Below are 11,730 nucleotides of genomic sequence, written 5' to 3'. Positions count from 1 at the left end.
TCTATTTATCAGTGACGCAGTGTGTTAGAGCATATATCTCCATATGTGGTTTTGGTAATTGATAACAATTCCTATGGACTAATGGTTGCCTTAAGTTACATTTATAGGATTTGTCCATAGGCACTTCTTGAAGTCCATCTGTTGGGTTCAAGGAGTTTATATGATGACCAAGATGGTATTCAAGGTATTATCCAAAGAATGGTCATAGAGACACATGGTTGATCAAGATCTCAGACAAAGAGTAAATCAAGATGATCAACACACAAAGCGTACAAGATGTACCGAGAGGGATCAAGTGATCTCATGGTATGGTAAGCATTGTCCATTACGTGTTTGTGTACTAACCCATGGTCTTTGTGAGAGTTCTATGTGTGGGTTAGGTGTGTTTCCATGGGCTTGCATCAAAAGGAAGATCTCATACAACCCATGAAGGATGACGTCAAGTGGTGATCGCCATCAAGATTGCGGTGTGCAAGTTCAAGTGGATCAGCACGAAGATATCATGCTTGAAGCTTGCCGTCCATTGTGGTGGCAATGGACTTGTGAAGATATGTTGAAGAGTGGCTCACCCATAGTGAGTATGGGAGAGCAATCAACTAGTCTTCATCAAGCCAATGCAATCAAGAAAGGTGGTCCATCTTGAGGAAGCCAAGATCATCATCATCTAGCTCAAGAGGACGAGGTGCAAGGTATAGGTTTGCCCTTGATAGGTTTTCTGTTTAGGATAGATTGATGTACTATCAAGGGGGACTCTCAAGTGAGTAGCTTGATCGTATCGTTCGTTGAGAGCTCAAACCATTTGCATCCTTGCATCATACTTCTTGGTTCTTGATTGGTGTTTCTCTTTGTGAGTTTTAGAGCTTATGGTCATCTTCATGACAAGCTCGAGTTCATCGAAAATGGAGTCCATATGCATCTACTATGATGTTTTCGATGTTGGAGTTTTTGCCGGTTCTTCATTCATAGAGGACTCACATCTCTATATCAGTGGCACTTTCATATCTGCATGGTCTTAAGATTTCTCTTGTCGTCCTGAATTCAACAGGCTTGGGTTTGCTCGATTCAGAGCTCGTATGCGAAAGTTATGGCTGTTTCAGTGGCGAGCGGTAGTACCGCTGGACCTAGCGGTAGTACCGCTAGAGCTGGCGGTAGTACCGTTGTCCCAGCGGTAGTACCGCCCCTGGCCAGTGGTAGTACCGCTCCAAGTTTTTAGTACCGTCATCTTTGCGGTTGTACTGCGTCGGACATTTTTGCGAAGACTTTCTTGGCGGTGGTTGGCCCGGTAGTATCTTTGCGCTACCATGGGCTCAGCGGTAGTACCGCTGCAGCCAGCGGTAGTACCGCCGGAGGGTCAGCGGTAGTACCGCTGCAGCCAGCGGTAGTACCGTCGGAGGGTCAGCGGTAGTACAGCTGGAGCCAGCGGTAGTACCGCTCGGCTCGGGCTGTAAGTGGGGGTAACGGTCTGATTCCTTCCCCCACTATATAAAGGGGGTCTTCTTCCCCCTTGGTCTCATCCATCCGTTGAGCTCTTGTTCTACCTTCATTGTTGACATTCTTAGAGCTTTCTTACTCTCAATCCCTCCAATGGTTCTTGCTTGTTCTTGAGGGAAAAGAGAGAGGAGATCTAGATCCACATCTCCACCAATCACTTTCTCCTCTATGTGAGGGGAACCCCTTGGATCTAGATCTTGGAGTCGTTTATGAGCTCCTTGTTCTTCCTCTCATATTTCTCCATAGCTTTCGTTGTTGTGGAGGGATTTGAGTGTGAGGGACTTGACCACTTCGTGTGTTCTTGCCATTGCATTGGTTGCATCGGTTTGAGTTCTCCACGGTGATACGTGGTAGTGAAGTTTGAGAAGCTTATTACCTTTGGTACTTAGTACCCTAGATATTGTTCTTCGTGGATGCTTTGGCGTCCTAGAAGCTTGGTGGTGTCTCGGAGCTCAATCATTGTGGTGTGAAGCTCCGGGCAAGCGTCAGGATCTCCAATTAGGTTGTGGAGATTGCCCCGAGCAATTTGTACGGGTACCGGTAACCGCCCCCAAGGGTTGCCACGTGTACGGGTTCGGTGACCGCCCCCAAGGTTTGCCATTTGTACAGGTTCGGTGACCGCCCTCAAGGGTCCTTTAGTGGAATCACGGCATCTTGCATTGTGCGAGGGCGTGAGGAGATTACGGTGGCCTTAGTGGCATCTTGGGGAGCATTGTGCCTCCACACCTCTCCAACGGAGATTAGCATCCACAAGGGTGTGAACTTCGGGATACATCATCGTCTCCGCGTACCTCGGTTATCTCTTACCCGAACCCTTTACTTATGCACTTTACTTTGTGATAGCCATATTGTCTCTTGTCATATATCTTGCTATCACTTAGTTGTTTATCTTGCTTAGCATAAGTTGTTGGTGCACATAGGTGAGCCTAGTTGTGTGAGGTTTTGTGCTTGACATATTAAACGTTAGTTTTATTCCGCATTTGTTCAAGCCTAAACCTTAATTATTTTAAAGCGCCTATTCACCCCCCCCCTCTAGGCGACATCCACGTCCTTTCACAGTGCACCACGTATTTGATCCTTTCTTGTCACCATTGATGGTTCTGTTCTACATTATGATTAAAGGAACTAATCTCTCTTTAAGCTCTCATTTGGTTGACCCAGGAGCAGCAAGGCAGCAATGGAGGGGGGCCAATGAAGCGCAGCCGCAACGACTAAGGGGCGGGCCAGAAAAGAAGCAGCCAGAAGACGTTCCTTTCCTCGTGTGGATCTGTTCCAGCCACTGTTCCACGCATCACAGACGATTCTGCAGCGAGTAAGTGGCAGAAAAGTGTTGGAATTATGCCCTAGAGGCAATAATAAATATAGTTATTATTATAATTCCTGTATCAAGATAATCGTTTATTATCCATGCTATAATTGTATTGAATGAAGACTTATATACATGTGTGGATACATAGACAAAACACTGTCCCTAGCAAGCCTCTAGTTGGCTAGCCAGTTGATCAAAGATAGTCAGTGTCTTCTGATTATGAACAAGGTGTTGTTGCTTGATAACTGGATCACGTCATTAGGAGAATCACGTGATGGACTAGACCCAAACTAATAGACGTAGCATGTTGATCGTGTCATTTTGTTGCTACTGTTTTCTGCGTGTCAAGTATTTGTTCCTATGACCATGAGATCATATAACTCACTGACACCGGAGGAATACTTTGTGTGTATCAAACGTCGCAACGTAACTGGGTGACTATAAAGATGCTCTACAGGTATCCCCGAAGGTGTTCGTTGAGTTAGTATGGATCGAGACTGGGATTTGTCACTCCGTGTGACGGAGAGATATCTCGGGGCCCACTCGGTAATACAACATCACACACAAGCCTTGCAAGCAATGTGACTTAGTGTAAGTTGCGGGATCTTGTATTACGGAACGAGTAAAGAGACTTGCCGGTAAATGAGATTGAAATAGGTATGCGGATACTGACGATCGAATCTCGGGCAAGTAACATACCGAAGGACAAAGGGAATGACATACGGGATTATATGAATCCTTTGCACTGAGGTTCAAACGATAAGATCTTCGTAGAATATGTGGGATCCAATATGGGCTTCCAGGTCCCGCTGTTGGATATTGACCGAGGAGTCACTCGGGTCATGTCTGCATAGTTCTCGAACCCGCAGGGTCTGCACACTTAAGGTTCGACGTTGTTTTATGCGTATTTGAGTTATTTGGTTGGTTACCGAATGTTGTTCGGAGTCCCGGATGAGATCACGGACGTCACGAGGGTTTCCGGAATGGTCCGGAAACGAAGATTGATATATAGGATGACCTCATTTGATTACCGGAAGGTTTTCGGAGTTACCGGGAATGACGAATGGGTTCCGGGTGTTCACCGGGGGGGGGGGGGCAACCCACCCCGGGGAAGCCCATAGGCCTTGGGGGTGGCGCACCAGCCCTTAGTGGGCTGGTGGGACAGCCCAAGAAGGCTCTATGCGCCATAGGAAGAAAATCAAAGAGAAAAAAAAAAAGAGGAGGTGGGAAAAGGGGGAAGGACTCCTCCTTCCAAACCTAGTTGGACTCGGTTTGGAAGGGGAGGGTTGCCCCCCTTGGCTCGGACGACCCCCTTGGGAGTCCTTGGACCCCAAGGCAAGGCTCCCCCTCCTCCCCCTATATATAGAGAGGTTTTAGGGCTGATTTGAGACAACTTTGCCACGGCAGCCCGACCACATATCTCCACGGTTTTACCTCTAGATCGCGTTTCTGCAGAGCTCGGGCGGAGCCCTGCTGAGATAAGATCACCACCAACCTCCGGAGCACCGTCATGCTGCCGGAGAACTCATCTACCTCTCCGTCTCTCTTGCTAGATCAAGAAGGCCGAGATCATCGTCGAGCTGTACGTGTGCTGAACGCGGAGGTGCCGTCCGTTCGGCACTAGATCGTGGGACTGATCGCGGGACGGTTCGCGGGGCGGATCGAGGGACGTGAGGACGTTCCACTACATCAACCGCGTTCACTAACGCTTCTGCTGTGCGGTCTACAAGGGTACGTAGATCGAACATCCCCTCTCGTAGATGGACATCACCATGATAGGTCTTCGTGCGCGTAGGAAATTTTTTGTTTCCCATGCAACGTTCCCCAACAGTGGCATCATGAGCTAGGTTCATGTGTAGATGTCTTCTCGAGTAGAACACAAAAGTTTTTGTGGGCGGTGATGTGCGTTTTGCTGCCCTCCTTAGTCTTTTCTTGATTCCGCGGTATTGTTGGATTGAAGCGGCTTGGACCGACATTACTCGTACGCTTACGAGAGACTGGTTTCATCGCTACGAGTAACCCCGTTGCTCAAAGATGACTGGCAAGTGTCAGTTTCTCCAACTTTAGTTGAATCGGATTTGACCGAGGAGGTCCTTGTATAAGGTTAAATAGCAATTCATATATCTCCGTTGTGGTGTTTGCGTAAGTAAGATGCGATCCTACTAGATACCCATGGTCACCACGTAAAACATGCAACAACAAAATTAGAGGACGTCTAACTTGTTTTTGCAGGGTATGCTTGTGATGTGATATGGCCAACGATGTGATGTGATATATTGAATGTATGAGATGATCATGTTGTAATAGATAATATCGACTTGCACGTCGATGGTACGGCAACCGGCAGGAGCCATAGGGTTGTCTTTAAACTAACGTTTGTGCTTGCAGATCCGTTTACTATTTTGCTAGGATGTAGCTTTAGTAGTAATAGCATGAGTAGCACGAAAACCTCGATGGCGACACGTTGATGGAGATCATGGTGTGGCGCCGGTGACAAGAAGATCGTGCCGGTGCTTTGGTGATGGAGATCAAGGAGCACGTGATGATGGCCATATCATGTCACTTATGAATTGCATGTGATGTTAATCCTTTTATGCACCTTATTTTGCTTAGAACGACGGTAGCATTATGAGGTGATCTCTCACTAAAATTTCAAGACAAAATTGTGTTCTCCCCGACTGTGCACCGTTGCTACAGTTCGTCGTTCCGAGACACCACGTGATGATCGGGTGTGATAGACTCAACGTTCACATACAACGGGTGCAAAACAGTTGCACACGCGGAACACTCGGGTTAAGCTTGACGAGCCTAGCATGTGCAGACATGGCCTCGGAACACATGAGACCGAAAGGTCGATCATGAATCATATAGATGATATGATTAGCATAGGGATGCTTACCACTGAAACTATACTCAACTCACGTGATGATCGGACTTGAGCTAGTGTAAGTGGATCATGAACCACTCAAATGACTAGAGAGATGTACTTTTTGAGTGGGAGTTTAGCGAGTAATTTGATTAAGTTAAACTCTAATTATCTTGAACATAGTCTAAGTCCACTTTGAATGTATTTGTGTTGTAGATCATGGCTCACGCGACAGTCACCCTGAATTTTAATACGTTCCTAGAGAAAGCTAAGTTGAAAGATGATGGAAGCAACTTTGTAGACTGGGCTCGTAATCTTAAGCTAATCTTACAAGCTGGGAAGAAGGATTATGTCCTTAATGTTGCGCTAGGAGATGAACCACCCGCTACGGCTGACCAGGATGTTAAGAACGCTTGGTTAGCACGTAAGGAGGACTACTCAGTAGTTCAATGTGCAGTCTTGTATGGCTTAGAACCGGGACTTCAACGTCGCTTTGAGCGTCATGGAGCATTTGAGATGTTCCAGGAGTTGAAGTTCATCTTTCAGAAGAACGCCCGGATCGAGAGGTATGAGACCTCCGATAAATTCTATGCTTGCAAGATGGAGGAGAACTCGTCAGTCAGTGAACATGTGCTCAAAATGTCTGGGTACTCAAACCGTCTAGCTGAGCTGGGATTGAACTCCCGCAAGAGGCTATCACTGACAGAATCCTTCAATCACTGCCGCCAATCTATAAAGGCTTTGTGTTGAAATACAACATGCAAGGGATGAACAAGTCACCCGGCGAGTTGTTTGCGATGCTGAAAGTCGCAGAGTCTGAACTCCGTAAAGAACATCAAGTGTTGATGGTGAATAAGACCACTAGTTTCAAGAGAAACGGCAAAGGCAAGAAGGGTAATTCAAAGAAGAGCGGCAAGCCTGTTGCCAATCCAACGAAGAAACCCAAAGCTGGACCTAAGCCTGAAACAGAGTGTTACTATTGCAAGGGTATGGGTCACTGGAAGCGCAATTGCCCCAAGTATCTGGCCGATAAGAAGGCGGCCAAAGAAAAATCGGGTATATTTGATATACATGTTATTGATGTGTACTTAACCGGCTCTCGTAGTAGTGCCTGGGTATTCGATACCGATTCTGTTGCTCATATTTGCAACTCGAAACAGGAACTACGGAATAGACGAAGGCTGGCGAAAGATGAAGTGACGATGCGCGTAGGAAATGGTTCCAAGGTTGATGCAATCGCCGTCGGCACAGTTTCACTTCAGTTACCATCAGGATTAGTTATGAACTTGAATCATTGTTATTTAGTGCCTGCGTTGAGCATGAACATTATATCTGGATCTTGTTTATTGCGAGACGGTTACTCTTTTAAGTCAGAGAATAATGGTTGTTCTATTTCTATGAGTAACATCTTTTATGGTCATGCACCCAATGTGAGAGGATTGTTCATATTGAATCTTGATAGTGATACACACATACATAACATTGAGACCAAAAGAGTCAGAGTTAACAATGAAAGCGCCATATTTTTGTGGCACTGCCGCTTAGGTTATATTGGTGTAAAGTGCATGAAGAAACTCCATGCCGATGGACTTTTGGCGTCACTTGACTTTGATTCACTTGACACGTGCGAACCATGCCTCATGGGCAAGATGACTAAAACTCCGTTCTCCGGAACAATGGAGCGTGCAAGTGACTTGTTGGAAATCATACATACCGATGTGTGTGGTCCGATGAGTGTAGAGGCACGCGGCGGATATTGTTATTTTCTCACCTTCACTGACGATTTGAGTAGATATGGTTATGTCTACTTAATGAAGCACAAGTCTGAAACATTTGAAAAGTTCAAGCAATTTCAGAGTGAAGTTGAAAATCATCGTAACAAGAAGATCAAGTTCCTACGGTCTGATCGTGGGGGTGAATATCTGAGTTTCGAGTTTGGTGCTCACTTAAAACAATGTGGAATTGTATCACAGTTGACACCGCCTGGAACACCACAGCGTAATGGTGTGTCCGAACGTCGTAATCGTACTTTATTAGAGATGGTGCGATCTATGATGTCTCTTACCGATTTGTCGTTATCGTTTTGGGGTTATGCATTAGAAACAGCTGCATTCACTTTAAATAGGGCACCATCAAAATCCGTTGAGACGACACCATACGAACTATGGTATGGCAAAAGGCCAAAGTTGTCGTTTCTTAAAGTTTGGGGATGTGATGCTTATGTCAAAAAGCTTCAGCCTGAAAAGCTGGAACCCAAAGCGGAAAAGTGCACCTTCATAGGTTACCCAAAAGAGACAGTTGGGTACACCTTCTATCTCAAATCCGAGGGCAAAGTGTTTGTTGCTAAAAACGGAGCTTTTCTCGAGAAGGAGTTTCTCTCGAGAGAATTGAGTGGGAGGAAGATAGAACTTGATGAGGTTGTCGAACCTCTCATCCCTCTAGATGGTGGCGCAGGGCAAGGGGAAACATCTGTCATTGCGACGCCGGTTGAGGAGGAAGTTAATGATGTTGATCATGAAACTCTGGTTCAAGTTTCTGTCGAACCACGCAGGTCGACGAGACCACGTGCTGCTCTAGAGTGGTACGGTAATCCCGTCTTGTCAATCATGTTGTTAGACAACAATGAACCTGCAAATTATGAAGAAGCAATGGTGGGCCTAGATTCCAACAAATGGCTAGAAGCCATAAAGTCCGAGATAGGATCCACGTATGAGAACAAAGTGTGGACTTTGGAAGTACTACCTGAGGGCCGCAAGGCAATTCAGAACAAATGGATCTTTAAGAGGAAGACGGACACTGACGGCAATGTGACCGTTTATAAAGCTCGACTTGTGGCAAAGGGTTTTTCACAAGTTCAAGGAGTTGACTACGATGAGACATTCTCACCCGTAGCGATGCTTAAGTCCATCAGAATCATGTTAGCAATAGCTGCATTTTTCGATTATGAAATCTGGCAGATGGATGTCAAAACGGCGTTCCTTAACGGTTTCCTTAAGGAAGAGTTGTATACGATGAAACCCGAAGGTTTTGTCGATCCTAAGAATGCTAACAAGGTGTGCAAGCTCCAGTGATCCATTTATGGACTGATGCAAGCATCTCGGAGTTGGAACAAACGCTTTGATGAGGTGATCAAAGCATTTGGGTTTATACAAGTGGTTGGAGAATCTTGTATTTACAAGAAAGTGAGTGGGAGCTCTGTGGCGTTTCTAATATTATATGTGGATGACATATTGCTAATTGGAAACAATGTAGAGTTTTTGGAGAGCATAAAGGATTACTTGAATAAAAGTTTCTCTATGAAGGACCTAGGATAAGCTGCTTACATTCTAGGCATTAAGATCTACAGGGATAGATCAAAACGCCTGATAGGACTTTCACAAAGCACATACCTTGATAAAGTTTTGAAGAGGTTCAAAATGGAACAGTCCAAGAAAGGGTTCTTGCCAGTTTTACAAGGTACGAGATTGAGTAAGACTCAGTGCCCAGCAACTGATGAGGATAGAGAGCATATGAGCACCGTCCCCTATGCTTCAGCCATAGGTTCTATCATGTATGCAATGTTGTGCACTAGACCGGACGTTAGCCTGGCCATAAGTATGGCAGGTAGGTTCCAGAGTAATCCAGGAGTGGATCACTGGACGGCGGTCAAGAATATCCTGAAGTACCTGAAAAGGACTAAGGAGATGTTTCTCGTGTATGGAGGTGACGAAGAGCTCGCCGTAAAAGGTTGCGTCGATGCAAGCTTTGACACAGATCCGGACGACTCTAAGTCGCAAACCGGATACGTATTTATTCTTAATGGGGGTGCGGTAAGCTGGTGCAGTTCCAAGCAGAGCGTCGTAGCAGATTCTACATGTGAAGCGGAGTACATGGCTGCCTCGGAGGCGGCTAAGGAGGGTGTCTGGATGAAGCAGTTCATGATGGATCTTGGAGTGGTGCCAAGCGAACTGAATCCAATAACCTTGTTCTGTGACAACACGGGTGCCATTGCCCTAGCAAAGGAACCACGGTTTCACAAGAAGTCCAGACACATCAAACGACGCTTCAACCTCATCCGCGACTACGTCGAAGGGGAGGACGTAAATATATGCAAAGTGCACACGGATCTGAATGTAGCAGACCTGCTGACTAAACCTCTTCCACGGGCAAAGCATGATCAACACCAGAACTGTATGGGTGTTAGATTTATTACAATGTAATTCGCATGATGATGTGAGGGCTAGATTATTGACTCTAGTGCAAGTGGGAGACTATTGGAATCATGCCCTAGAGGCAATAATAAATATAGTTATTATTATAATTCCTGTATCAAGATAATCGTTTATTATCCATGCTATAACTGTATTGAATGAAGACTTATATACATGTGTGGATACATAGACAAAACACTGTCCCTAGCAAGCCTCTAGTTGGCTAGCCAGTTGATCAAAGATAGTCAGTGTCTTCTGATTATGAACAAGGTGTTGTTGCTTGATAACTGGATCACGTCATTAGGAGAATCACGTGATGGACTAGACCCAAACTAATAGACGTAGCATGTTGATCGTGTCATTTTGTTGCTACTGTTTTCTGCGTGTCAAGTATTTGTTCCTATGACCATGAGATCATATAACTCACTGACACCGGAGGAATACTTTGTGTGTATCAAACGTCGCAACGTAACTGGGTGACTATAAAGATGCTCTACAGGTATCTCCGAAGGTGTTCGTTGAGTTAGTATGGATCGAGACTGGGATTTGTCACTTCGTGTGACGGAGAGGTATCTCGGGGCCCACTCGATAATACAACATCACACACAAGCCTTGCAAGCAATGTGACTTAGTGTAAGTTGCGGGATCTTGTATTACGGAACGAGTAAAGAGACTTGCCGGTAAATGAGATTGAAATAGGTATGCGAATACTGACGATCGAATCTCGGGCAAGTAACATACTGAAGGACAAAGGGAATGACATACGGGATTATATGAATCCTTGGCACTGAGGTTCAAACGATAAGATCTTCGTAGAATATGTGGGATCCAATATGGGCATCCAGGTCCCGCTTTTGGATATTGACCGAGGAGTCACTCGGGTCATGTCTGCATAGTTCTCGAACCCGCAGGGTCTGCACACTTAAGGTTCGACGTTGTTTTATGCGTATTTGAGTTATATGGTTGGTTACTGAATGATGTTCGGAGTCCCGGATGAGATCACGGACGTCACGAGGGTTTTCGGAATGGTCCGGAAACGAAGATTGATATATAGGATGACCTCATTTGATTACCGGAAGGTTTTCGGAGTTACCGGGAATGACGAATGGGTTCCGGGTGTTCACCGGGGGGGGGGGGGGAACCCACCCCGGGGAAGCCCATAGGCCTTGGGGGTGGCGCACCAGCCCTTAGTGGGCTGGTGGGACAGCCCAAGAAGGCCCTATGCGCCATAGGAAGAAAATCAAAGAGAAAAAAAAGAGGAGGTGGGAAAAGGGGGAAGGACTCCTCCTTCCAAACCTAGTTGGACTCGGTTTGGAAGGGGAGGGTTGCCCCCCTTGGCTCGGCCGACCCCCTTGGGAGTCCTTGGACCGCAAGGCAAGGCTCCCCCTCCTCCCCCTATATATACGGAGGTTTTATGGCTGATTTGAGACAACTTTGCCACGGCAGCCCGACCACATATCTCCATGGTTTTACCTCTAGATCGCGTTTCTGCGGAGCTCAGGCGGAGCCCTGCTGAGATAAGATCACCACCAACCTCCGGAGCACCGTCATGCTGCCGGAGAACTCATCTACCTCTCCGTCTCTCTTGCTGGATCAAGAAGGCCGAGATCATCGTCGAGCTGTACGTGTGCTGAACGCGGAGGTGCCGTCCGTTCGGCACTAGATCGTGGGACTGATCGCGGGACGGTTCGCGGGGCGGATCGAGGGACGTGCGGATGTTCCACTACATCAACCGCGTTCACTAACGCTTCTGCTGTGCGGTCTACAAGGGTACGTAGATCGAACATCCCCTCTCGTAGATGGACATCACCATGATAGGTCTTCGTGCGCGTAGGAAATTTTTTGTTTCCCATGCAACGTTCCCCAACAAAAAG

This window comes from Hordeum vulgare, chromosome 3H (assembly GCF_904849725.1).
Source record: "Hordeum vulgare subsp. vulgare chromosome 3H, MorexV3_pseudomolecules_assembly, whole genome shotgun sequence".
NCBI lineage: Eukaryota > Viridiplantae > Streptophyta > Magnoliopsida > Poales > Poaceae > Hordeum > Hordeum vulgare.
Note: the sequence above shows the minus strand (reverse complement) of the source record.